The sequence below is a fragment of the Haemaphysalis longicornis genome, unplaced genomic scaffold (genome assembly GCF_048455015.1).
Source record: "Haemaphysalis longicornis isolate Haplotype H1 unplaced genomic scaffold, Haemaphysalis longicornis Haplotype H1 scaffold_1, whole genome shotgun sequence".
Lineage (NCBI taxonomy): Eukaryota > Metazoa > Arthropoda > Arachnida > Ixodida > Ixodidae > Haemaphysalis > Haemaphysalis longicornis.
Genome location: NW_027526203.1, coordinates 410,252,133 through 410,277,044, shown reverse-complemented (window position 1 = coordinate 410,277,044; position 24,912 = coordinate 410,252,133). Strand labels below are relative to the sequence as shown.

Below are 24,912 nucleotides of genomic sequence, written 5' to 3'. Positions count from 1 at the left end.
CTAGTACGGCGGTAGTGGCGTTTTCGGATGCACGGGGAGGTACTTGTCCAGGAGGGACTTCATGAGGGCACTGGAATCTCCTGGGTGCGACTGAATTATTTTTGCATGGTTTGGTTTGAATCGGTCTTGCTTCTTGAGGGGTCCATAAGATATCTGAGCAATCTCCAGGTCTTTGATGTACTGAGTTGGTCCCGGAGACTGTCGCAAAGGGATAGCCAGCTTTCTTTCCACAGGTGAGCCGCATAGCGGGCTGCTTCATATCTCGGGCGCAACTGGCCGCACGTGCCCAGGGCCTCCTGAACTGAGAATTGCCCCCACATGAGAGGAACGGCTCAACCATCTCTGTTTTAGCTCAAAAATGTTTATACCACCGTACTCAAAATAGAGTGCAGACAACAACAACAACAACAACAACAACAACAACAACAACAACAACAACAACAACAACAACAACAACAACAACAACAACAACAGCAGCAGCAGCAGCAGCAGCAGCAGCAGCAGCAGCAGCAGCAGCAACAACAACAGAAACAACAGCAACAGCATCAGAAACAGCCTGTTTTGACAAACTGAAGCTCTCCTCTTGGCAAGTAGCTGACCCTGATCCGGATTCTGACCCTGATCCGGAAATAGTGGTTACACCAGATGCCTCAGACATTGGCATAGGAGCTGTACTCCAGCAACAGAAGGGTGATGACTTGCATACCACTCATTTCGCGTCAAGGCGCCTAACACCGGCTGAAGCCAAGTACTCGGTAGGCGAACTGGAAGCACTAGCCTGCATGTGGGCATGTGAGCATTGGAAAATGTACCTGTGGGGCCGGCACTTCACGTTACGCACAGACCATCAGGCACTGGTGACGCTGCTCGGTACAAATGGAGCGGGCCGTCAGCCTTTCAGGATTGCCAGATGGCATGCCAGACTGCTGGCATACAACTACATAATAAAATACAAGAAGGGCACTGAAAACACTGTCGCAGATGTCCTTTCCCGGTTACCGCAGGACAAGGATGGAGCCCGTCCGGAGCCGGAAGATGCTGTTTGCTTTGTTTCTTCATGTTTAACTCACGAGGACTTTGTAACCGCAACTGCGCAGGATCCTGTACTTTGCCAGGTGATGCGGTGGACAACCTCCAGGTGGCCAGCAGCCAAAACTCTGCCTCCAGAAGCGATGCCTTTCTGCAGGGTTCGGGACGAACTGTCAGTGATGAATGACCTGCTGCTCCCAGGGGAACAGTTCGGGGTACCTTCTTCGTTGGTGAGCAGACTTCTGGATATCGCCCATGAATAACACCCAGGCATCACGCGATACTGGTAGCCTGGAATGGGCAAGCACGTGGAACAGTTGATCAAGTCTTCTGCCGTTTGTCAGTCTGTTGACTAATCAGCAAAGCCAGTTATGACGCTAAAGCAGCCGGTACCATTTCCTCCAGCACCGTGGGAGAAGATATGCATCGACATCGTTGGTCCTTGCGCAAGGGCTCCTCAGGACTGTCGTTTTGCCATTACTTTAGTAGACTACTTCAGCAAGTGGCCAGAAGTAGGGTTCACCTATAACGTCACTTCAGCGACGACGATGTCCTTTTTGCGGAGTATATTTAGCCGCGAAGGCTATCCGAAGGAGATAGTGAGTGATCATGGGCCACAATTTACTTCCGTCGAGTTGAAGAATTCTTGCGCAATAGAAGCATCGACCACACATTCTCTGCAGTCTATCATCCACAATCAAATGTAGAAGTGGAATGGCTTAATCGTGTGCTAAAGGACTATGTTCAGGTGTGTCTGGAGGAACACCGCCCACTAAAGGAGGCTGTCACGGAGTATACCTCGGCATCTACCGCTGCACCCCGCATGCAACTACTGGCCAGAAACCTGCTGTTCTCCTAAACGGCCGTCACCCACGGACCAGGCTCGATCTCGCTGCAGGACCGACTGGAAGTATTCCCGAGATGGCAGGCGTGGAGCTTCAAGCCATCAAGCAAAAGGTAACTCGTCCATGATTAAGATGCACTCAGCTCTGATTCTGAGTCGCATTCTTTAACAGTTGCCTTTGATCTCCCCTTCAGAATCCCAGTATGAGCGCCTCGAAGCGTTGCATAGGAAAGGGCTGAGGATAGCAATTTGAGTTCCTCAGGGAGCGGCAAACGGGAAGGTCATACGGGAGAGCCAGTGTGCTACACTCCGCTTGATGGCGTCACAGAGGTTACTGACGCAGGTAATGCGTCTAGGGGAAACCAGCGCTGGAAAAGCAATAATAAGGCAGCTTCGAACAAGGACGGCCTCTCATGCACACACTGCTTTTAACACTTTTAGAACATTGTACCATCAGTGGCCGGGGAAACTTCCCATCTCAATGCCGCCATGGTCTTACGAGAGCCTTCAGTGTCAGCTACATGTTCCTCACATGAGAATCAAGCGAAACACGCCAGTGGAAGCAGCCAGATTTTTGGTTCTTGAACATTTGGAGAACTCTTATCCCAATCACCTTCATTTTTTTACGGATGGCTCAGTTGATCCGCACAGAGGCGTTAGTGCAGCGGCGTATGTTATTCCTGATTCCCAGGTTTCCTGGGCAGCACGCCTGGATCATGTGGTGTCCTCCACCGAATCGGAGTGCATTGCCATCTCGGCTGCTTTGAGAAAACTTAAGTCATATAAGCCGCAGGAAGTTGTAATTTTTACTGACTCAAAAGCAGCAGTACAACTTTTGCAGCGTGGGATCCCCACGAAAAACGACTGTCAGCGTTCCTTGCGGTTTGTGCAAGAACTCAGCAGCAAGGGTTTTAATGTGCGGTTTCAATGGATTCCATCCCATGTTGGCGTCAAGGGCAATGAGACCGCTGATCAGATGGCAAGGAGTGCGCTGCAATTTGCACCGACTGTTAAAGTTTCCCCCAATGAACGACTTCAGGCGAACAGTGGCCGAACATTTCACGTCGTTGGGAAATCTCTATCACCAGCCTTGCGTCACAAAGGGACTTACAAGATCGGAGGCAACATTGCTGTACCGCATCCGAACGGGCTCAGCGAAGACCACAGCATGGCTATTCAAGGTGGACTTCGTGTGATCGCCGCTGTGTTCGTCATGTGCAGTGATAGGGGATGTACACCACTACGTAATGTGTTGTCCATAGCATGATGTCAAGCGGACTGCAATGCTCTCAGCGATTCGAAAGCTGGCAGCCCCACACAGCACTCTGGACCACATCATCTTTCCAAGGGGGCATTGGATGTTGCGCAGAGACGTGTCGCGCCTTCTTCCTTCCTTCAGGAGACGGAACTGGCAAACTCATGGTGGAAGGACACTACCATTGGCTAATTAGGAGGAGCTTGGGCGGAGCAATTGCCGGCATATCCAGCCAGGCTAACCCCGCCTGATCCCACGCAACAACCACCACTATAACTCGGAAACAGCTTGTAAGCCAGCACTATACGGATCGAAGTCGTGCAGCCAAACATTCGTCATTGAGTGCAGGACAAGCAGTTCGGATTAAGCTACAGGGACATGTGCCAAATGGTTCCCCATCATATTCACCTCCTTTCACCGTTGTCCGGCGCCAACATGAGGACACGTACGAGCTGAGCGACGGTCGCGTTTGGAATCGTGAACGGCCGATTCCATACACTGCAGCCTCGAATCCCGCGACAGATGCAACCTGCGTTTCCCCTGGGACTTCCGGCTCCATAGCAGCACAGTCCCCGAGTGCCCAGATGTTCCAGCCACTTACTACCCCGGCCAGCACCGACAGAACAGCAGTTCCAACTTCAACTGCAAGTGCTGGTGTGCCGAGTGTTGATGTCACAGGCATGAGTGTACCAAGGAACGTGTTGGGTGGTGGGACTGAGGCAAGTGCTGAAAGTGAGGTTCTACGGCGATCCACCAGAGACCGACGCAAGCCTGCGTGGCTTGCCCAATATGACTTATGAGACATTGCAGTGACTGTGTGATGCCCCCTTTTTGGGAGGAGTGAATGTTGTGTGACGGTTTGCTGCCCCTTTTTGAGAGGGGGGATGTTGCGTTGTGTAATTTAGTCATGCTCATGCCACCAGGTGGCGCACAGTGCTAAGGTGGCCAACTTCCATTGTCATCATCAGTTACCGCAGCCCGGTTATAAATAGCTTGTAACAACAATAAAGACTCTCTTTTCCATGGGTGCGAGGTGGCGTCTGCATCTCTCTGCCACGTATGGTGACTCGGTGGGTGTCGGATACAACACTGATTTGATTGATTTGATTGATTGTAGGGTTTAACGCGCCGGCGCAACGCCGGCGATGAGGCGTGCCGTAGTGGAGGGCTCCGGATTAATTTTGACCACCTGGGGATCTTTATCGTGCGCCGAAATCTCGTACACACGGGCGTTTTTGCTTTTCGCCTCCATCAGAAAAGCGGCCGCCGCGGCCGGGAATCGAACCCGCGACCTCGTGCTCAGCAGCGCAACGCCTTAGCCACTGAGCCACCGCGGCGGGTCCGGATACAACACAATTAGGTGAGTAGCAGAGCACGTTCCCCCTAATAGCATATATAGGACCTGCCGTCAAGGGCGATTGGCAGGCCTCTTAGTCATGGTGAGTTGGTGACCGAAAGAGGAACGAAGTGTCGCTATATGTAGGTGAAAGGATGATGATGATGATGATAATATTGATACAGTACATGCGTAGCCCTGGACACGTGGCTTTGAATGAACCATGTCACTGCCGTGCATAGCACGCATTTTAGTTTAGTGCACTAGATGGCGTTCATTGTCAAGCGAGCGAGTTCTTTTATTCCAGTACAGAAGTAATATATTTCTAAAGTAAGCTAAGAACATTATCAAGAAACTTTAAAACTTTTCGTATTAGAGAACGATGGTTTTTATGGGTCATGAATTGGTAAGTCCGATACAAAGTGATCTGGTGGGTCCCACGTTAAACGAAGCGTAATACTAAACACAAAGCCAAATTTTGCCGCAGCGAGCGGTGCCACATTGCACTAAGCAAGGGAAGCCGCCACACGGTGGCGCTTCTGAGAGAAGAGGCAGAGGATCGGGTGACCGACTGTTTTTCACGTCTCAGACGTCAGTCCCTGCAGGTGCCGCTTTGCAGTTGGGGGATATCCCTAACAGTGCCGGCTCTAATATCGTTCGGGGCATCCGAAATGGGGTTCTGCCTCCGGCATTCTGCCCTCCTGCGCTACATTGAAAATTACAATAGATTCACTTTATGATTGCGATTGGTCACCCTCGCCTTGATTTTCCAGTTTTTTTCTGTTGTTTATGGTACCAAAACTCTTTCCAACCAGTCTAAATTATTTTTTCTAAGCGTCTCGTAATTAGATAAGAATTCCATTTTTTTAACCGTCCTCTGTTGATTGGCCGATCCCTTGATTGGGTATGTTATTTATCTAAAGGCTCAACAACAACAACAACGACTGCTTGCTGACTTGTCCGGCCTGGCACCGTGAGGCCGCCGGCAGGCCCTCCAGCTCCTCCTTCTCTTCCGCCGCCTCGTTGAACGACAGCTCCTCGCCCTCATCCAGCTGGCGGGGGTCTCGCCGACAGCGCGCCTCGGCCCCCAGGGGTACCCATCTGATGGCGGTGCCCAGGGTCGCCCCCCGACACCACCGTGCCACCGGCGTCTCCGCTCCCGCTCCGCGTAGGGTGGTGCCCTCGAGCCAGGGCCGCACGCAGAGCCGCGAAGACTTCAATGTCTGCACGCACTCCACCTTTTTCAGCACGTTGCTGTACCGCTCCAATCCCGTGCAGGCAGAGCGACTCGACGTCGTCTACCCGGATCAATTAGAACAGCTAGGTCCCGACCGAGTCCAAGAGGTCCACCGGCGACCCCGGGAGGTTCCCGTTGATGATGCAGCGGTTGTAGAACTCGTCCTTGAGGCCCACGATGCGCCGCATGAACCACACGGCCCTTCGCACAAAGAAGGTGAACTTGGAGCGCATGAGCACGATCGACCTCCGGAGCAGCTCCTTGTGCAGCGTGCAGTTCTTCGTGTGGTACGAGTGGTGCTCCACGCAGGGCAGCTGCAGCTCCCCAATCAGGCCGAGCAGCTGGGCCGGCTGGCTCGTCTCTTTGCTGGGCGCTTCACCGGTCGTGTTGGCAAATACTGGAGTGACGAGTATGCGCATGCAGTGCTTGTAGGATAAGTTGAGGAATTCAGACCCAGCTCCCAGGGAAAGCATGTTCTCGGGATTCCGCAGTAACTGAAAGGTGCCCGAAAGCTGATCTCATTTGGTCAATGATGATGTTGATCAGTAGTTGATCGTCGTCTTGCACGTTGGACTGCTGGAATGCATAGTCTGGGACAATGGACAATGTAGCTTACTAAGTAGGAGAGGATGTCGATGGAGGCCGTCTTGATGACTGCGTCGTCCACACCCAGAGTAATTTCTAATGCTTGAAGAATACCTCAACTCTTAATAGTGTATTAAAAATGGTTCTCTACCTGTTACCGCTGCGTTCGTGAAAAAGTACAATAGACTGTTTATCGGCCTTTACAATACAACGTACGGGTCCTTTCTTGCATAAACAACTCGACAACTACAACTTGCATAACAACGCGAGACAGGTTTTCCGCGGTACTAGATGTTTGATTGGCGCCCCTGGCTCTGACGTCAGCTTAGGGACTCGTGCCGCTGTCGTCTGCTACACTCGTGCCGCTGTCGTCCGCTTGTGAGGGGCAGCAGTGCCTGTTCTAGAAATCGCTCGCTTTTGGATGCGTATTTTTGATCCGTATTAAAAAGCGTATTTCCAGTAATTCAGTTATTTTGCCAGATTCTTAGACCTCTGAATAATTTCAAGCTGTATCCCGCACAAGTCTGCAACAAACGAGGAGAGAGAGACCAATTTTTTTAGGGCATTGGTCAGATGATTGTGTGTAAGTTGTCCTTTTTAGCTTGTTTGCCAGGTTCAGTGCTCAGAGCTCCTCGATAAGTATTCAAAATGTGTAGAATTCCCTAAAGTATTTTTAAGATGCTCTTATGGAGACTCAACAGTCTGAAGCTACACACCAAGCAGCGGGTCAACACGCGCATCGCACAGCAGAAAATAAAGCGGCTGTCTTCAATTTCTTTCGCTGTAGTTGACTTGTATCAGATGAATGTTTCTCTGTGTACAACGCATTAATTTTTCGGCACCATCACAAACGCCTTATTAGGAGGTTTGGGGATATTTGGGAGGCTCACAAAGTTCGTGTGGATATTTTATTCGGGCTGTAAGGCATACAGTACCTTCTACAGAAATTGGCTTTCGTTATGGCTGCGTACTAGAAGGTGCATATCCGCAGAGTGCGTTGTTTATTCTCATGCAAATGCAATAAGGTTTGTGCTACGCCAACGCGATATGGCGCAAACAACGTTGTCCAGAGTACTCGAAGGTGGCTTTTGTGCCCCGAATTTCCATCGTAATCATCGTTATCGTAACGAACTGAATCTCATCCTGAATAGTTATGACATGATTACGGCGTTGAAGGGTTGAGGTGCTGGTTAACGAACGCAAGAAATAGTATACGTGCCGGTTTTCAGTATAACAAGAATAGAGACCGATGAATATGTCCAAGCGGCTCTTTATTGTTTTCCCTTCAGACGTAAAGAACAAAGCCTGGCCTACTCGGGATGACGTTCCATGAATTGAAAATTACTCTTACTCTCTTGTCCTGGACTTAGGAGCCCGCCCACTAACGAGCTCAATTTTACTGTTAAAGTTTTCTCCTCCTCCTCCTCCTCCTCCTCCTCCTCCTCCTCCTCTTGAGTGCAGTTTTACTATAACGCATATCTGAATATTGGAAAGATATGGCTGGGGGAAATGTGCCGAAATATTCCTCCAGGTCTGAACAAACATAATGTTACTGTATTTTCACCATACACGTGAGTGACGTGACTCGTTTTGCTCAATAAGCTTCCATACTGGTTAGAAGCCTGGTATAAAACCAGCAAGCACCTATACAGACAGTATAGGTTACTTGGAACTCAACCTAATTTTTTTGCGCCCCATAGTGCATGTCGGCATACTTTTATGCCATGACAACGTAAAGTGATGTGATAAAATACTTTCGAGCGTTCGGCAAAGTTGCAAACAACGGTTTCACCTTACTTACAATTACGGGAATCGTAATGCTTTCTGCCACAGCCGGCAGCCCCGAAGTCCGGAAATTTGTTTTCGTCTTGCATTTTCGCTGTTGTCGGTTATTAAACTATGACTGTTCTCTTTGTTCGAAAGATTGCTGAATACAGACGCTGGCACTAGCTCCGACTCTTTGCGCTCCGCACAGGACCGGCTTCGCAGGAATGGCGCGACGCCGGAAATGTTTCTTCCAGAGAGGTTTGAAAAACTATACTTTAAATCACGCCTTGAGCTAGTGTATGCGATTTTAAGTTTTTATTATGATAAAAAGTTCCGCATTCGCAAAATATGTTGCGGACAAGCATCAAAAGTCAACCGAACGCACAGAAACAGGGAGAGCGAGCCCAAGTAAAGCAGACGACAAATGCGAGAATCCCTACGCCGAGGTCACGGAGACGCGCTTCGCAGCGCCGCCCATGGTCGCACTCACCGCCAATAGGCAGACGCCACAGCAATAACTACAGCTTTGGAGACACCATCATTGAAAGTTTGGTATTCTACAATGAGCAGGGCTGTTCTTGTTACGCCTTTTTGTTCATTTGGCATTAAGCATACATTTGTTATTTATTATGTGTGTTCCTGTGTTGGCTACAATCGCTCCTGACGCTAGAACCGCGCCATCTTTAGAACGGTGGGACGTTACACCGTCTGTTAGTCCTATAAAAAATTGCACCTGCTCACAAATATATCAAAGCCAGCTTGCACAAAGGTGCAAGCCTAGGATAAGGTGCAAGCCACAGCAGAGCTGTGTTCGTCTCACTAAGCTAAACTCGACGAGCGCCATATAAGTCGCTGAGAATCACTTTCCCTGTGTATATATATTTGTCAGCAGAAGACCAAATTAAAAGCTAAGTACAGTGTTTGTTTGTACAGTGCCCTCTTCAGTCTTCGCATACTTCATCGTCCGTTGCCGCAAAGTCTTCGTCGAGCGCTTCCTCACCGTTGATGACCTGCACTCCTTCTTCTTTTTCTTCTTCTTCTTCTTCTTCTTCTTCTTCTTCTTCTGGGCGATTTAACTTTCACGGGGCAGCGGGGCCCACTTCCTGATAATCCGCCTTTTCTTCGGGCGTCCGGATCATCTATGGTCGCCCCAACCCCTATGTGCGCGGCACAGTCAGAATTCTCCCGCCGCCGCCGCGGCGGTTCAGCGTTTTATGAGCGCAGGCGGTTGCCCCTAGCAACGCGGAGCGTGTAACGTTAGGAGCAGGTGGCAGTAGTATCGTCGGCGACGTTGCTTGCTCAATCGCTTGTGATAAACTGCTCTTCCTTCATTCAAATGCTTAAGTTTCTAATTTACAGTTTTGTGTAGCGGGTGCATTAGCCCTCCTTACGCCAGATTCCCGTCCAATCCCCCACGTGGGTACGTGCCGCCTGGCGCTCTCACGAGGCGCACGTGAGCGTGCATAGCGAGGGTCTCGGTTCTGGAAGTCTTGGTGCCACAGGTAGCATAAGAGGGTTCCACGCTGATCGACCGCTGTCGACGTGTCGTAGACGCTCAAGTCACGTCCCGGGGGTTAAAAAGAAGCTCCCCTTCACCCCGGGTCGTTGGAGTGGCGCTGGTTACCTTCCCAAAGCGCAGGAAACAATTACCGTAACATAAATACCCGAGAAAGTGGAGGGTAGATGAACAGCCCCGCCGGTAGCGTAGTGGTCATCGCACCAGACGCGTATTCTGGAGGTCGTGGGTTCGGATCCCACTTGGCATGCATGTTTTCCTCCACCTTCTTTATTTCTTTCAAAAATCTGTATCTTTTTCAAGGATAATAAAATGACCTACCACATTCACCCCTTTGCTTTCCTGCCTCTACAAAATAAACGAATGCGATTCACGACGCTCGGTCGTGCAGGTCACTTCGTTTGACTGGTCCTTCGACGATTATGCTTTTCTGTTTGTGGCGAAGCACAAGTTGGCTCTAGTGAACTTTGGTTACTACAATAACCTAGCAGCGTTCTTGACTACGTGACAATAGGAAATGATCCAGATATGAGTAGTCGGCCTGGGTAAAATCCCATTTAAGCATGAATGTCTAGTAAGACGTTACGGAAAAAATGCACTGATTGTGATGTGACTGAGGGTTAAGATTTTATTGCTCGAATCATGTCGTACATTAAATTCAGGAATCCCAAAGCTTCAAGGAGCCACTGCAGAGTTTTGAGCGTAAAATTTCTTTAGCAGTACCCAACCCATTTTCAATGCTTTGGGTTTATGACGTGGACACGTTTAGCGCCGGTTGGGGAAAACAACTACCTAAAATTCTGATTTGTCCCCTAATGCATAGGCATTCGTGCGGCGCTCCTCAATTACTCCAGCCTTAACGTTCCGTGGTGGCATTGAAAGAAAACGCCGACCCGGACAGCATCTTCCAATGCATAAGCATTCTTTGCCGTGTACCCCAACGCGAACAGTATGATGTCTTGTGTCTGCACATAAATGCAAATTGCCAAAGTTAAGTAATTTAATTGTTATAACAGAGTGAATGTGCATCATTGTCTCAAAAATGACGTACGATAACATAACATAAAAATATAAGTAACTAAACAAAAAGTATTTCAAATACGGCTACTAGTCAAATCTGGCAATTTGGCCATTGAGAGCCAAATATACCGTTCGTCGCAAAAAAGTAAATAGCACCTGAAAACAAAGTAGCGAACTCGCAAATCTTTACCTGATTTAGCGCAGTCACGCGAATAACTAAAAAAATAAAAAAATGTAAATTAAAATGTGAAAATTAACTCACGAAATCATAAAGGTCTGTCTAATCCAGGGTCGTCATGAGACTAAATGAAAATGCTAGAAACTAAAAATCTGGCTGGACTTCTTTTTTCAAAACCACTAAGAAAAGGCTGGTGAAACGAAAAAGCACCGTAACTATGCTTCGCATAGCAGACAATTCTCAGGATTTCTGTAGCTTTTTTCTGAGCCTAAAATGGGCGCAGTTTAACCATAGGTTGTGCCGTTTGCCGTCAGCGGTACGCACACGCTGTCGCGTTCACGGCCACGAACGACGGCGGTGAGATACTGCGCGAAGTGGCCGCCCATTCGCTCTGACTGCACTTGATTTACGTTCACCAAAGGTTACGAGAAAAGTTTGCAACACTTTTCATCCCTCCAAACACTGGAAGTTCTCCGAGAACATGCGTGATTAGCTGGCGTTAGGGTCAAATATAGTCAGGGAATGACGAAACGCGGAAGAAGTTGTACGCTGCGTTCGCTTATGATGCTAGTTATTATGTCGAGGTACGCTGAAGTGCGGGCCACGAGGTCCGACGTGGGGAAATAACCGCATTTGACTGGCCTGAGCGTCAAGAGAGGAATATATTTGCCGTAGTACGCTCGGTATGTGCTTGTGTACTTGCGCATCGCATACAGAAGCCAATGTCAAAGTGCACTGGTGATAACGCGACAAGAACAAACAGATTTGTTTGACAGAGCTTGGGTATGCAAAATGCTAACCCAAGTGTAGCTCCGCGCCAAAAAGCAGCAGACAAGTAATTTTTACCTTTTAAAAACAGTTTTGAATTGATCGTACATGAATATATCTTTGCTTCAGTTGTATGTTGTGTTCCGGCCGCAAGATCTCTGTCCAAGACCTTCAACGCAACAATTAAACCAATTGCAACAAGCTAATGAAGGAATACCATTATATACGAAATTGCAGGAGCCACAGAGCAAACTTTACGCACTTTGAGCGCTATTCGCCCACATGTCTGAGAAGAGAGAGAGGAGAAAGAGAGAGACAGAAGAGGTTAGTCCTGCACAATGCTGGGTTTGCTACTTCAGATGGGTGGTGAATATTTAAGGAAGATTAAATGTAAACACAAAAGGAAAAGTAACGCTAAAGCATAGGTGCGCGCATGCACGCAGACACGCCCGCCCGCCCGCTTGCCCGTCAGCACGCCCACACACCCGCACGCACTAAGAAGGTAGAGAGCGAGACAGCCAGAAACTGACTCCTAGTTAGGGGCGTTTGGGAAGCCCGGAAAAGCTTTCAAACCCTGCACGGCGCTGCTTCTGCTCTTACAGGGGCCTGAAAAGTCCTTTATGCGAAGATTTCTCGCCTGCATTAACCTTAGGGTCGACAAGAAACGCCGACATGCACACAGAACGTATTCAGTGTCCCTCCGAACGCCATTAAGGGGACGCAGAGGTAATTTTACCAGCCCGGTCTTGAAGAGAAAGTTTTTGGTGAGGGGAAACTCCGAGGCGAAAGTGATGTATAACGCACTCGGTGAACCGGGGCAGACGCTGCGGCATACGGAACGAACATTGGGGGTCGCCAGCATAGAGGGAGGAGTTGCGCGCCCGGATTCCGCCACTGCTGTATAGTCCGCGGCATCTTAGCCTTGAACCCAGCGTCCCGCCTAATTGTGGTCGTAGCGCCAAATCCTCCCCTGGCGAGCCTGGGCGGGCAAAAGTGAGTTGTAATTGCCATAGCAACGTCACCGCCATCTTGAGCTTGGAGGCGTACTGATTGTCATGGCAACACATCGAGGAGGCGTAAAAGGGGGGGGGGGGGGGGAGGGGGGGGCTGATGCTTTCCTCCCCCCGCTTCTTCCCGCCGCTCCGCTGCCGGCCCCGCTAGCCCCGCGCCGCCCGCTAGGCCTCGCCGAGACCGGCGCGCCTCCATGCAGGCGTACGTACGCAGCTGGGATAGTAAGACGGCAGCAGAAATCGCACTTCAACACTTTATTCATGTTACGAAAATACGACCGAGCACAAACGCAACGTGCCGTGATAAGCACTGATGTTCGACACGGCATAGCACAAGTTGACATCGAACACACGGTACACGTAGTTGTACAGCTCACGACACCGCGCTATCTATCTTCAGATTAAATTCACGCTTTACGAACGAGTGTCTCACCTTTTGCTAACACGAAGCAAAATCACTTCTTGCTGCGCTTCCTCCCTGTGCATGGGGCATATAACCGCTCTTTTGTGGTCTTCAGAACGCTGTCACGATATTTCCGCTATGCTACGACACACACGCGAGCCCCGCGGCTTCTCTCGCGCACCGGCGCCGCTGTTGCTCCGGCAGCTCCGTTACCCCGCTGTCGCGCATGCGCGCCTAAAGTCGCGCCGGGAAGAGGTAGAGTGGGAAAAACAGTGAGAGGAGGAGGAGTGTTTTGCTTGCCCCGCGCCGCTGCGACTTGGAGCGCGTAAATCAAAGAGGAACTAGCAAAAAGTCACCTCAGACTTTTGCATGCGCCGTCCCCCAGTTGTAATTAATGCGTTGGCGTCCTTCTTGGAGAAAGGAAGCTGTGCTGTGAGGCTTGGGGAAAGGCGCTCGCGTGTGAGCCGATTTGAGGGCACACTGCACCTGAAGCCGCAATGTCAGGGCGACCACTGCAACAAAATAACGTAATTTTTGCACAGCCTTTTTATGTACCCTGTAATTTCATAAACTAGCTTGGCTTGGTGACATCCTTGCTTCCGAAGGGCTTGTGACGCAGAGCAGAAGTCCAGGAAAGCAACCCAACGACCTGCAGGGCAGTCGCTGGTAAGCTGCAGCGCAGCTCGCACTGCTGCCGGCTCGGTTTTAGGGGCGAAGCTCCTTAAGTCATGGGTCTGTCCATCCCTTGTGTCTCGTGGTACGTGACCACCGCATGCTTTCGGAGATGTCGCAAAGTGGGCCGCGTTGCACGCGCAAGAACCGGCTGCAACCGGCAGCGCAAACTCGGCACTGGGAGCGCGAGCTTGTCTGTGTTCGCCAACGGAGGCGCGAGCGCACGTGCACTGCGAGGGGGAGATCACGCAAGAGATCACGCCACGAACGCAGACAGTCGTTCTCGGAGATCGAACGAGACGCAAGGACCTTTGCTCGTTTCCTCTCGTCTTGTTCGGGCACAAGTTCGCCCTAAATAAAAGTTATTTCTTTACCGTTGTGTCCCATCCTACGTGACAAATTGTGGTGGAGGTGCGGGGTAGTCCTCGATGGCGCGGGGTCTTTCACCAGGTCTGGGCCTGGGAGCATTGACTCCGAAAATAAAAGTTGATTTGTACAATGTACGCACACAGTCTTACGTCTTTCTTAATGATGTAGTGGGCGAACTTTCACGGGAGAGTTACGGTTACCGATGATCTCCCCCTCTCGAGCTTCGCCCCACTTATCATCATTCATTCCGTGGATATGGCGTGATTTTTTTGTAGCCGATGTTCTGGGACTGACCTTGCGGCTCACAGAGGCGCCTGTAGATGGTACCCATACAAGTTTGACGGAAGATTCCGACGTAACTGACCAATAGCGTAAGCGTGGATGCCCGCCATACCATCAAGGCACACGCTGGCGGCCAAAGTAAGTCAAAGCCGGTGAAGGCATTGTTGACTTTTTGCCTATTCCCGGCACTGCTGTTGCTGTCGTCGATGTAGAAAACAGCCATGGTGGTACTCGGGTCTAATGGTACGTTGATAGTTCAGCGGTAGTAATTTCCGGACACAACTAATGGAGCTAGCTGACAAGGGATGGTCAAACGAGCAGCAGCTAAGGATTGCATATGCACACGATAACACATACCACGGTGGCACATTGGACAACCCGTTATAAGCCCGAACGTGCACCGTTTTCGCATGATATTCTATGGTTAGCACAGCCGAAATTGTCTGACATTTTTAACCGGAAATTTACATACCCGATTTATTTAAGGACCCTCAGACCGATACTCATGTATGCCCATACCAACAGGGCCACATTCCAACAACATCGCGACTAACAGACATCTATTTAGCAACCGGTCAAACAACGGCCTAGTAATGCCTAATATTCTACAAGAAAATGACTAATTTGGTCAAAGAAAACGCACTTTCGCATGGTATTCCGTGGTTGGCGCAGACAATCCGTCCGTCATTTCTTAGTAGTTAATGCTCTGGTGCCAAAATTTTCAATGGGTTGTATTAATTCCGGGTTACAACCTACCAGACAGGGTGACAATGTGGGGTTGATTTTTCTGTCTAAGAGACGCAGCTTTTCATTTTCTTTATATTCTGAGGCAAAACTGAGATCAATAACCTATTTATTTTTGCTGAAGGTCTTCAGAACCTTTTCTACAAACCCAAGCAAAAAAAACGTAGTCTTTACAAAAACTAGATATTAATTAGTATAGATATGCAGCTAGATATTAAGCCTAAGGGAGATGTCATGGTGGATTGCTCTCCTCATTGATAAATACATGGCTGTCCCCGTCGTATTGCGCGGTGTAGGACCATGCACGCGATGTTATCCCCGCTGTCGTATTGCTTTGGAACCTCCGCTCTCCTTAGAAATTATTTTACAACATCGCACTTACTTTGAGTTTTTGCTGTAACGGAATAAACGAATTCATAAACGGATTATTCGTGTTTTCTGATGGTCAGTGTATTTCGTAAGGTGTGAGCCGATAAAGCTTCCTGCACATCAGCGGGCTTTGCCGCACACATACCCTAGATGTGGCGCTGCACGCTTTACAGGGATGCATTGGCAGTGTTGAGAGACGACTACCCACTTCTCTTTTCTTAGCGGCTTTAGAGCGCAGCTCTTATTCAGCCGCTCCTGTGGTTTCGCGGTGTCCCTCACCGTCGTCCCTCGATGTAACCGAGAGAACGAGGAGGACGTCGAAGACAGAGTAAAGAAGAAAGCGAAGGAGGAGAGTATGGCGAAAGCGCGAGAAGGAAAGCGGGGTGACGCGGGTGCCGCAAGAGCCGTGCTCCGCGGCGGTGACCCGCTACGAGATGACGCCAGAGTAGCGCGCGCCGTCGTGTGCTCGCTGATGACGCGATCACTGCATGCGGCGAGTGCGTCCACCGATACCATATATGGAAGCAAAGCGCTGCATGAGTGGAGTAATATGTGAAGAACAAAAGTGGTCTGTAACTATACATATGTTTCTGTCTGGAATTATTTACCGCAATATATTTTGCAAAGTCGAAACAGCTAAACAGCTGCTCTAAACTTTCGCATCAAGGTAGTATCGTAATCGTCAGCCAATTTATTGCCACCCACTTGGTCACCCTACATCCACTACTGACGTTGCCCGGGCAAAATGCCCGCTGGTCACGCAGACCTCGAAACGTTATATTTTATTTTGAGTCACTATTGACAGTTCAAAGCACCGTCCGTTTTGCTTTATCACGCAACATTTAAAAAAAATAGCGGAGCGTACCCTTGTTAATGTAATGTTTCTCCTACGCTTAAACCTGCTTTCTTCTTCATCTGACATCCTCCGACATGCCACGACACGCCTGTCGGAAGGGGCTCCCGAGACCGGGAAGCCGGTCTGTCTGATCTAGGGGCCGAATTCGGTCGAGGAATGAATTTTGTCGGAAGGGTCACCCGTTACTGGCACATTCAGTGCTATTCAAAAAGAGGTTGTCGGCACCAGTGAGTTAGTTGACTGCGATCTCAAACAGCTAGTACTTTTCAAGCAACCTGTGTACACTAGTTTCCTGCTTAATAAACATGTACAAGCACTTATGACTTTTGCGAAGTACAATTTTGTATTGCGAGCATGCTCGCTTACCGTCATTTAGATTGATTACTATTTTTTTTGTTCAATTATTTGGCGAATAAAGAGTCCCTGGGGCCTCGCGTGGAACGTCTCAATTTGCCTTTTCGGGCCCGGAATGTTAAGGTGAATTAGTTGAAAAGAATGACGCTTAGCTCCCCTAAGAAAAGCCAAACCAGAAGCAGGCGGGCCCATTATTACGAGGTTGTGTGACTTCAAAAGTAGAGAGCGAGTGTAGAAAAATGGTTTCAAACTGAAGGGGAGCGAGATTTAGATTAGCAATGACAACATGAAAGTAACAGCGTATGTAAGAAAGAGGCTATGGCAACGTGCTGTTACAGAAAGGGCAGAGGAAGCGAAAGCTTCACTCTTTTACAATAAACTTAAAGTTAACGGTCGAATACGTGGAGTAATAGCCGAAACAAGCGTAGCCTGTGTGGAGGCTATACAGGTCGAAACAAACACAGCAGGGCTTATCAGCCCGTTCCACTGAAAAGCTTCCGTGATTCTGATGGCGCCATGCACGCCACCATCCCATTAGATATATTTTCTTACATTAAATACTTGTGCCATTGCCAATAAAATAAAAGATCTGGAATTCTGGTTTCTTTCATATAACCCCATTTTGTTACGTTGGCAGAAATTTGTTAACACATCGATATGTTCAGTGACTGGGTTGTTCCTTCAGGCTACACAAAACTCAGGAAGGCTAGAAACTCACGCGGAGGGGGTGCTTGCATTATGGCAAAAAGTTTCCTTACTCCAGTATTGCTCTAATGCAATCTGTCTGACACAGTTTGGCACAAAACCACGTTTTAAGATTTTCTGTCCCTTGTTCGGGCGGAATATGCACGCCACCTCCATCTCTAGCTATGCGAATGCGTTTATGTGCGCATTTGCAAATAGAAACATAACACTAATACGGGCTAATGACTTCAACCTGCCGCATATAAATGGCCGAAATTTATCAAGTGGAAATGTTGAAACACCTAGTGCCGACGAGTTAGGAGGCATATCGTCTTATAACCTAACACAAATGGGGCTGGATAGCACACAAGAATAACACCTACGTCGGAGTCGTTATTGGATTTGGTATTTCTCTACGGCAAGATAAACGACTATTCTGTCTCGTTAGAGAAGGTGTTTCAGAACACAAGGTAATTTCAGGGGATATATCGGTACGCACGAGCACTCTCATTAGACCATTTCTTCCAGTAAAAAGTAAATCTTTTGCGCGGGCAGACGATACCCAAATTCTAGATTTTTAGAGTACAATCAATTTAATGAGTTAGAGCTTGGCTCTCATTCCGAAACAATAGGAGAGCTGTGGCGACGTTTAGAGGGTATTGTATCTCATTGCATAGATATATTAATGAATAAGCGCACTAAAAAGACAAGGCAACGTAGTCCTTGTACGAATCGATATGGAAAAAAACAGAAACAAAAGCAAGTCATTCATCCCTCCGTCTAACGGCGACGATGGTTGAACGCCAAGCTTTCTCGTGATGAATTCTTTGGTTGGCCAATCCCACACTTCGAGTATGTGCTACTCTGGAGGTACGCACCACTTTTCTAGAACACCCACAGCAACTCTCGGGTGTGCACTCCGTAGGCCTAACGTTTGGGTTTGGGGTGTGCGGCGCGAATCGGTACCTGCTGCTTGGCGTCCGCTTCGACCATGGATTGCTCCCTGTCGAAATGGAGCAATCCATTCGAGATGGAGCAATGGAGCAATCGAAATGGAGCAATCGGATAGACGCAGGCTTCATAACGCGAGGAACCCAGGTTCGGTTCCGGCCACGGGAAGCGTTGTTTTCTTTCACTTCACCCACGATCATTCATCATCATCGTCAGAGAAAGTTGGATTTCCTGCACGTCCTATTGGCGTGCAGCAGCATCAGTGAGGACACTAAAGCGTCGCCTTAATAAAGCGGCTACATCAGAAAAAACTGACTACATCGAAGTTTTACTCGTATAAAAGCAGCCAAACCAGGCCCTGAATTATTGTAACAAACGGTTCTTCGATAAAACGCATAGTAGTTTTTACTAAAACTTCAACGGAGAACTTTTGGCGTTACTTCAGTGAAAAGAAATACAATATTCCCCGAATAAAATGCGGTACGCTCACTTGACAGACAAAACTACTGTATCAGACGCTTTCAATAGTTTTTAATTTTTTTTCCGAAGTGTATTCAAAATAAGGCAGAACAATAACATAGGCTATGGCCTCCAACATACGCTGCCTTTTGAAGAGCCAACGCCTTGCTCACCTGGTTCGTCTCTGTGTTAATTTTCTTCTTGCTGCGTTTTAGTTGAGACAGATCTCTGGTTATCTAGTGTTTTGAGCGTCAGATATGCTTCCCGCGAGGGGCGCGGCCCCGGCCTTGCCGCCCTCCACGCCGTGCATCGGTCAGCCTCCTGATCAACCACAAGGCCCTGTCATGGAGCCGGAACCACCGGCCGCCTCGCTGTTGGTAGCCTCTTCAGGCCCACCGCAAGCAACTGGTCAACCCTGTTCTGATCTTGGGTCCCCCGGGTCGTCGCTTCCGCCGGCTCAAGTGAGTCCGATGGTGATACCATCCGAACAACCTCTACCAGATGACGCAGACGACATGTCCGATTTTTCTGACTTATCATTTGCAGCGCTCATATACGGCAATGAAACCGTTCTTTCACCTGCGAAGTCAAAGACATTTGAGCCTGTGACTCCTGCAAAGCGCTGCCGTGGCTCTAAGCGTAGTACAGCTAGACCACTTGATGCCATCACAATCGCAAGCTCCCTGATACATGATGTCGCTGTGGTGATTAAATCTGTCGACTCCTCGAAGGATATCACTCGATACAACCTCATTTCTGTCAAGGAAGGATTAGAGACTCTGGCGTGCTACAAGTACGTCCAAATTATCGCCTCAACCTGCTCGCCATTGACACTCGCAACGCTGATACCATAGAGCGTCTCCTAAAAATCTCCTCTATTGCTGGCGTGAAAGTCCATGCGTATGAACCACAACCTAGCAATTGCGGAGTGGGCGTGACCAGGGGAGTAGCTAAAGAGCTCTCTGACCCTGAAATTCTTAGCGCGTACGAGTCGGAGCACCTGCCAAATCCCCCCGTAGACTGGGAAAATGATCAGAGAGTGTGAGATTGTGTTCGCCACAGAAACAGTACCAGAACACGTAGTCATCAATTAAACGCGCTATCGCGTGTATGATTACGTAGAGACACCGATACAGTGCAAAAGCTGGCAGCGGTTCGGGCACGTGGCTAACATGTGCAAACTCTTACTCCAATGTCCCCAGTGCGGTGGTACCCATGACCAAAAATCTTGTTAAGCTGAAAATCCTAAATGCCCAAACTCTAGCAAAAAGAATGAATCGACGTTTGTTCATTGCTCTGTCCGCTATGATGAGAAAGTTATTTTCAAAATAAAATCTGGAAACAACAATGACTACAAGTCAGCGAAATACGCTCTACTGGAACGCCGTAAGGCTGGGCATAAGGAACATTGGAGAAAGCAAGAGAACACATCTGAGGGTCTCGGGTTCATTAACAAGGAGGAGGATTTCCCAGCTCTGCCAGTCCTCCATCGTGAATCGTAGCAGTAGCACCCCCTACTGCAGCTCTACCAGTACGGGCTGCAGCAGCAACAGATGAGTCCCCCTCAAAAGATGCTGCCACGCCTGCATCGGCAGCTGCGCCTGCTTGGCCATCAGACGAGACTCCGACTCCAGCATCCCTGCGACGGAAGCGCGATCCAAAGGATTACCACCGTTCCGAGGGCTTTCGCTCTGTGATATCAGCTCTAGTAGAGGCTGTGTCTATTATCCTCACCCCCTTTCATCACCGGTAGTTGTGGCTATCCTGACTCTCCTGGATCACGTTTCACCTCTCCTTATGCAATGGCGTTAGCTGCTACAGCTAATGCAATCAAAATTTGAGTCTTACAGTGCGGACTCAAGCAGCGCCTTTCAGATCTACGCCAATTCACACGAAAACATCGTTTTCCGGTGTTCGCTATCTCTTAATCACCACTCATGGAAGACATGCGCCTTTCTGGCTACACAGTTCTGCGGTCGCCAACTGGCGTAGATATGTGAAGAGTTCTACTGGCCGTGAGAAAAGACCTCTCCACAATAGAGCATGGTCTTTCACTGGATACGCGGCATGAATACGTGGTAGCCACAGTTCGCGGCGCTGGCTTGTCCTTTACAATAATCGCCGCCTATATTCCACCTCGTGCAGCACTGGACTTAAATAGCTTAGAAGGTATCGTTAGTACTACACCAGCCCCGCACATCTTTACCGGTGACTTCAAAGCCCATCATCCCATCTGGGGCAGTAGCAGAACGACGGCTAAAGGGAGGCACCTTCTAGACATCGACCACCGGCATGGTATGTGCGTTGTCAACTCTGGAGAGCCCACCTTCTACCGGGGAAATATGTCAAGCGCCCTCAACGTCACGTCTGTTTCGTCACAACTCCTCCCTAGGACGAACTGGGCAGTGGAAATTAAACTGCATGGCAGCGATCAGACACCGAATTACATTGCAGTGGATGGTCTCCCGGGCTCTTGTATACAGCGTGTGATTCGCTCCTCTGACTGGGAGGCATTTAGAACTGCGGTGGAGGAAGCCGTGGACTCGGTGAGCTCTTATGAAGCCTTCGTGGACACGAACGATGTCAAGAGCTCTAAAGTCAAGCAGCAAAGTACTGAGGCTTCCGCATAGATACACCGCCGCAGACTGGGAGTATGAGAGGCTTCGCGCAGTGCGTCGAAGAGCAGAAAGACGAGCGCGCCGGACACAAGACCCTGAAAATATCCGAGCTTCAAGGCGGGGCCAGAAGGCGATTCGGCGGCATATGAACAAGCTCGCCAAGCATGAGTGGAATCCTTATGCTCCAAGCTGGACCCCCGGAAGCCGCTTTCCAGAATATGGCACCTGCTCCGAAGTTTGCGGACCTCACGGACTCAACTGCACCCGTTAAAATCCATCTCTTGAGCACAAACACCAGTAACCTCCAAGTCGCTGACGCCTTCTGCAGGAGAAATACTGCAGCGCCAGCAGTTCTTCTTCGCCACAGCGAGGCATGCTCCGGCCTGGTGTCCCGAATGAACGATTCATTCTCCATGCCAGAGTTGCTCGCTGCGCTGGCTTCTGTCAAGAAATCCAGATGTCCAGGCACGGATGACATCACCTACACAATCCTCTCGCATCTAGGTGAAAAGGGAAAAAGTTTCCTCCTGCATGCCTTCAATCTTTCGTGGGAAACTGGCCGTCTAGAGCCAAGGTCCCAGTCCTAAAGCCAGGTAAAGTTCCCACCTGCATCGAGTCCTACCGACATATAGCGCTCCTGAGTTGTGTCGGGAAACTGATGAAAAATATGGTACTGTTCCGCTTGGACTGGGATTTGACCATCCGAGATATATACCCGGCACAGATGTCTGGCTTCCGCAAGGGTCGTAGCAGCCTCAACAACGTCATCGCCCTTGCGAATAGCATAATAAAAGCAAAGTGTCGGCGGAACATTACTGGGCCGTGTTCCTCGACATCAAGTCAGCGTACGACTGCGTCTAGCATGAAGCCATCCGCTCGGTGCTGAAGTCTTTAGGCATCAGGGGCCGCATGTACGCATGGCTATCGGACTACCTCTCGGATAGGTATGTGTACATGTCTACCGACATGGGCGACTCATCGCTACACAAGGTGACCCGAGGTGTTCCCAGGGTGGGGTGCTAAGCCCTGCACTCTTTAATATTGCCATAGTAGGCCTGGAGAAATGCGTACCACAGTCGGTAGAAATCTCTCCGTAGGCCGACGACATCTGCATATGGAGTTCTGGTAGCAATAAGTGAGTGTTAGGGTCAAGACTTCAGCGAACAATTGACTTCTTTGCGTCATTTCTGGAATACGGAGGTTTAGTGATTTCAGGGAACAAATGTGCTGCGAAAGCCTTTACAAAGCGTGACCTTACGCGCTACGGCCTCACTGTTGGAGGGACCGCAATTCCATACTTCCCGACCCATAACTTCTTGGTAGTAACATTTGATAGTAATCTCACCTGGTCGCCTCATGTTCGCCACCTCAAGGACAAGATTACTTCAATCGCCCGCATATTCCCCGTGCTCTCCACAAACACCGGCGGTTGTTCAGTCAACTCTCTTCTCCAGCTATACGAAGCGCTTGGCGTTGGCCTGATGTGTTACAGCATCCCTGCTTTGGTCCATCTATCAAGAGGAACTGTCAAAGCGTTAGAGAGCATGCAAGCACAAATCCTGCGGGTCTGCATTGGCGTTCCAAAGACAACCTCTACCATCGGAACGCTGAAAGAATGCAGGCAGCCCTCACCACTTGCTCTAAGCACGCAGGAATTGCTTCGTGCGCGTTTGCGGATTGTGGCAAGACAGCGGGGCCATCCTTTAGCGACATGCTGGGCCAAAGAAGAGCGTGAATTTCTGTCGACGGTCTATCAAGAGCAGGCTTCTCCTGAGCACCCGACCTGGATGTTCCTGCCCATACCAGTCACGACTACTGTGCCCGGCAACACGAGGAAGGAGCATGTTCCGGCTCCCGCACTAAAGTGCTTCGTTCTGGACTACATTTTACGGATGTACGAAGACCACACTCATGTGTACACTGATGGGTTGCTGTCATGAACATCATCCACTATAGGGGTGTGGATACCGTCATCACGTACCACCATCCGTGCCATGCTCAGTCACAAAACGTCAACTACGGCCACTTGCAGCTATGAGGGTAGCTTTCGCTCAAGCCTTCCAGCAGCCCGCACGAGAGGGGGCTTTCTTAACAGACTCAAGGGCTGCCATTCAATGTCTAGCATCTTTTCCAAAAGGCCAGCTTGTGTCTGACATACATGCTCCACATCTCCAAGCTCTACAAGCGCACCATCACATAACAGTTAAGTGGATTCCAGCCCATTGTGGGATAACTGGCAATGTGAAGGCAGACATTTGCATCCCATGAGCATAACCATCGCGCATCGGCAATATACATACCATTCTCCAGGAAAGATGCATCTGTCCTTGCATCTAGCGTGGCATGGAACATGCAGCGTCGAACCTGGGATGACGTATCACGTCATTACGCGCCGCTATCTTTCATTGATCCAAACTGCAAATTGAAAATGCCACCATGTCTCTCCAAGCGGGTAGAAGCAATTCTACATCGCATGCGGTTGAATGTCGCATACATGCGCAACTCCCTCTTTAAAATGAAACCAGCTACGTCGCCACTCTGCCCACACTGTGATGTGCGAGAAACCCTCCATCTCCTGCTCAGTGAATGTGCTCGATTCAGTGCGCAAAGAGTGTCCCTCGCAGTGCCTTTGGAACTGCCGCTTTCCGTGGACATTCAGCTAAAGGACGTTTCAGGACCGTGGGCATGTCCCAAACGTGCTTTACGGGCTACAAAAGCTCTGGTAGAGTACCTGCAACACACTAGGTCTAGACCAGTCTCTGTAAATAACTCAGCGTTTCTGTGCGCATCAATTTTTTGAACATCATCGCCATCCTCTTCATCACGTCATCAACTGTTATCAATTTTCAATCAATTTTCAATCAACTGTTATCAATTTTCAATCAAGTTATCAATTTTAGCCAGGCTAACATCGCCAGACTTCATTAAAGATAGTTTTCTCTCTCTACGCTGCCTTTTGCGATGTAGGAGCTACCAAGGAGTGTTTCTTCTCCTTTTCTGGCTCTGTTTGCTCCAGTTGGTAAACAGCGCCAACTAATGCGCATTTATGAGCACAAGGCGAGGCTCACTTTAAACCCTGGCATGTATCACCCAGATCTGGACGAGCTACGATTACATCAACGCCCATCTGGATCCCGCTAGCGACTGAACTCGGCGACATTCTCGAAACTTCTCCGGCTAAGGACAGTTACCTGCATTTGAAGACTGAACTCATCCTACAGCTTTCACTTTTGGAAGACCAGAAATTGCGTCAACTACTTCAGTACGAATAGCTCGGTGACCGCTAGCCATTGCAGTTCCTGAGCAATATGCGTGCCGTCGCGGGCAACACGCGGGTCGACGACTCCGTCCTCTGAACACTGTGGCTTCAGTGTCTGCCGCCACACGCACAGGGCATCCTCCAGGTTCACCCGACTCTACAGCTAAAGATCAACTCGCCGAGATCGCGGCACCGAGTCGTCGAAGTCTCTGCCATCGCCGCCCCTCACCGTCCATGCCACCGGTGCCCCACAGCCCACCCACGAGCTCGTGCGCAGTATCGATGACAGCATCCGTCAGCTGAACTCGATAGAAAGGCACCTGGATGATAGACACCCACATTCCCAT

At 49.5% G+C, this 24,912-nt stretch overlaps 1 pseudogene; it reads right to left on the bottom strand.

The window, feature by feature from the left end:
* LOC144161432 (serine/threonine-protein phosphatase 4 regulatory subunit 3-like) lies at positions 1-24,912 on the bottom strand (annotated as a pseudogene).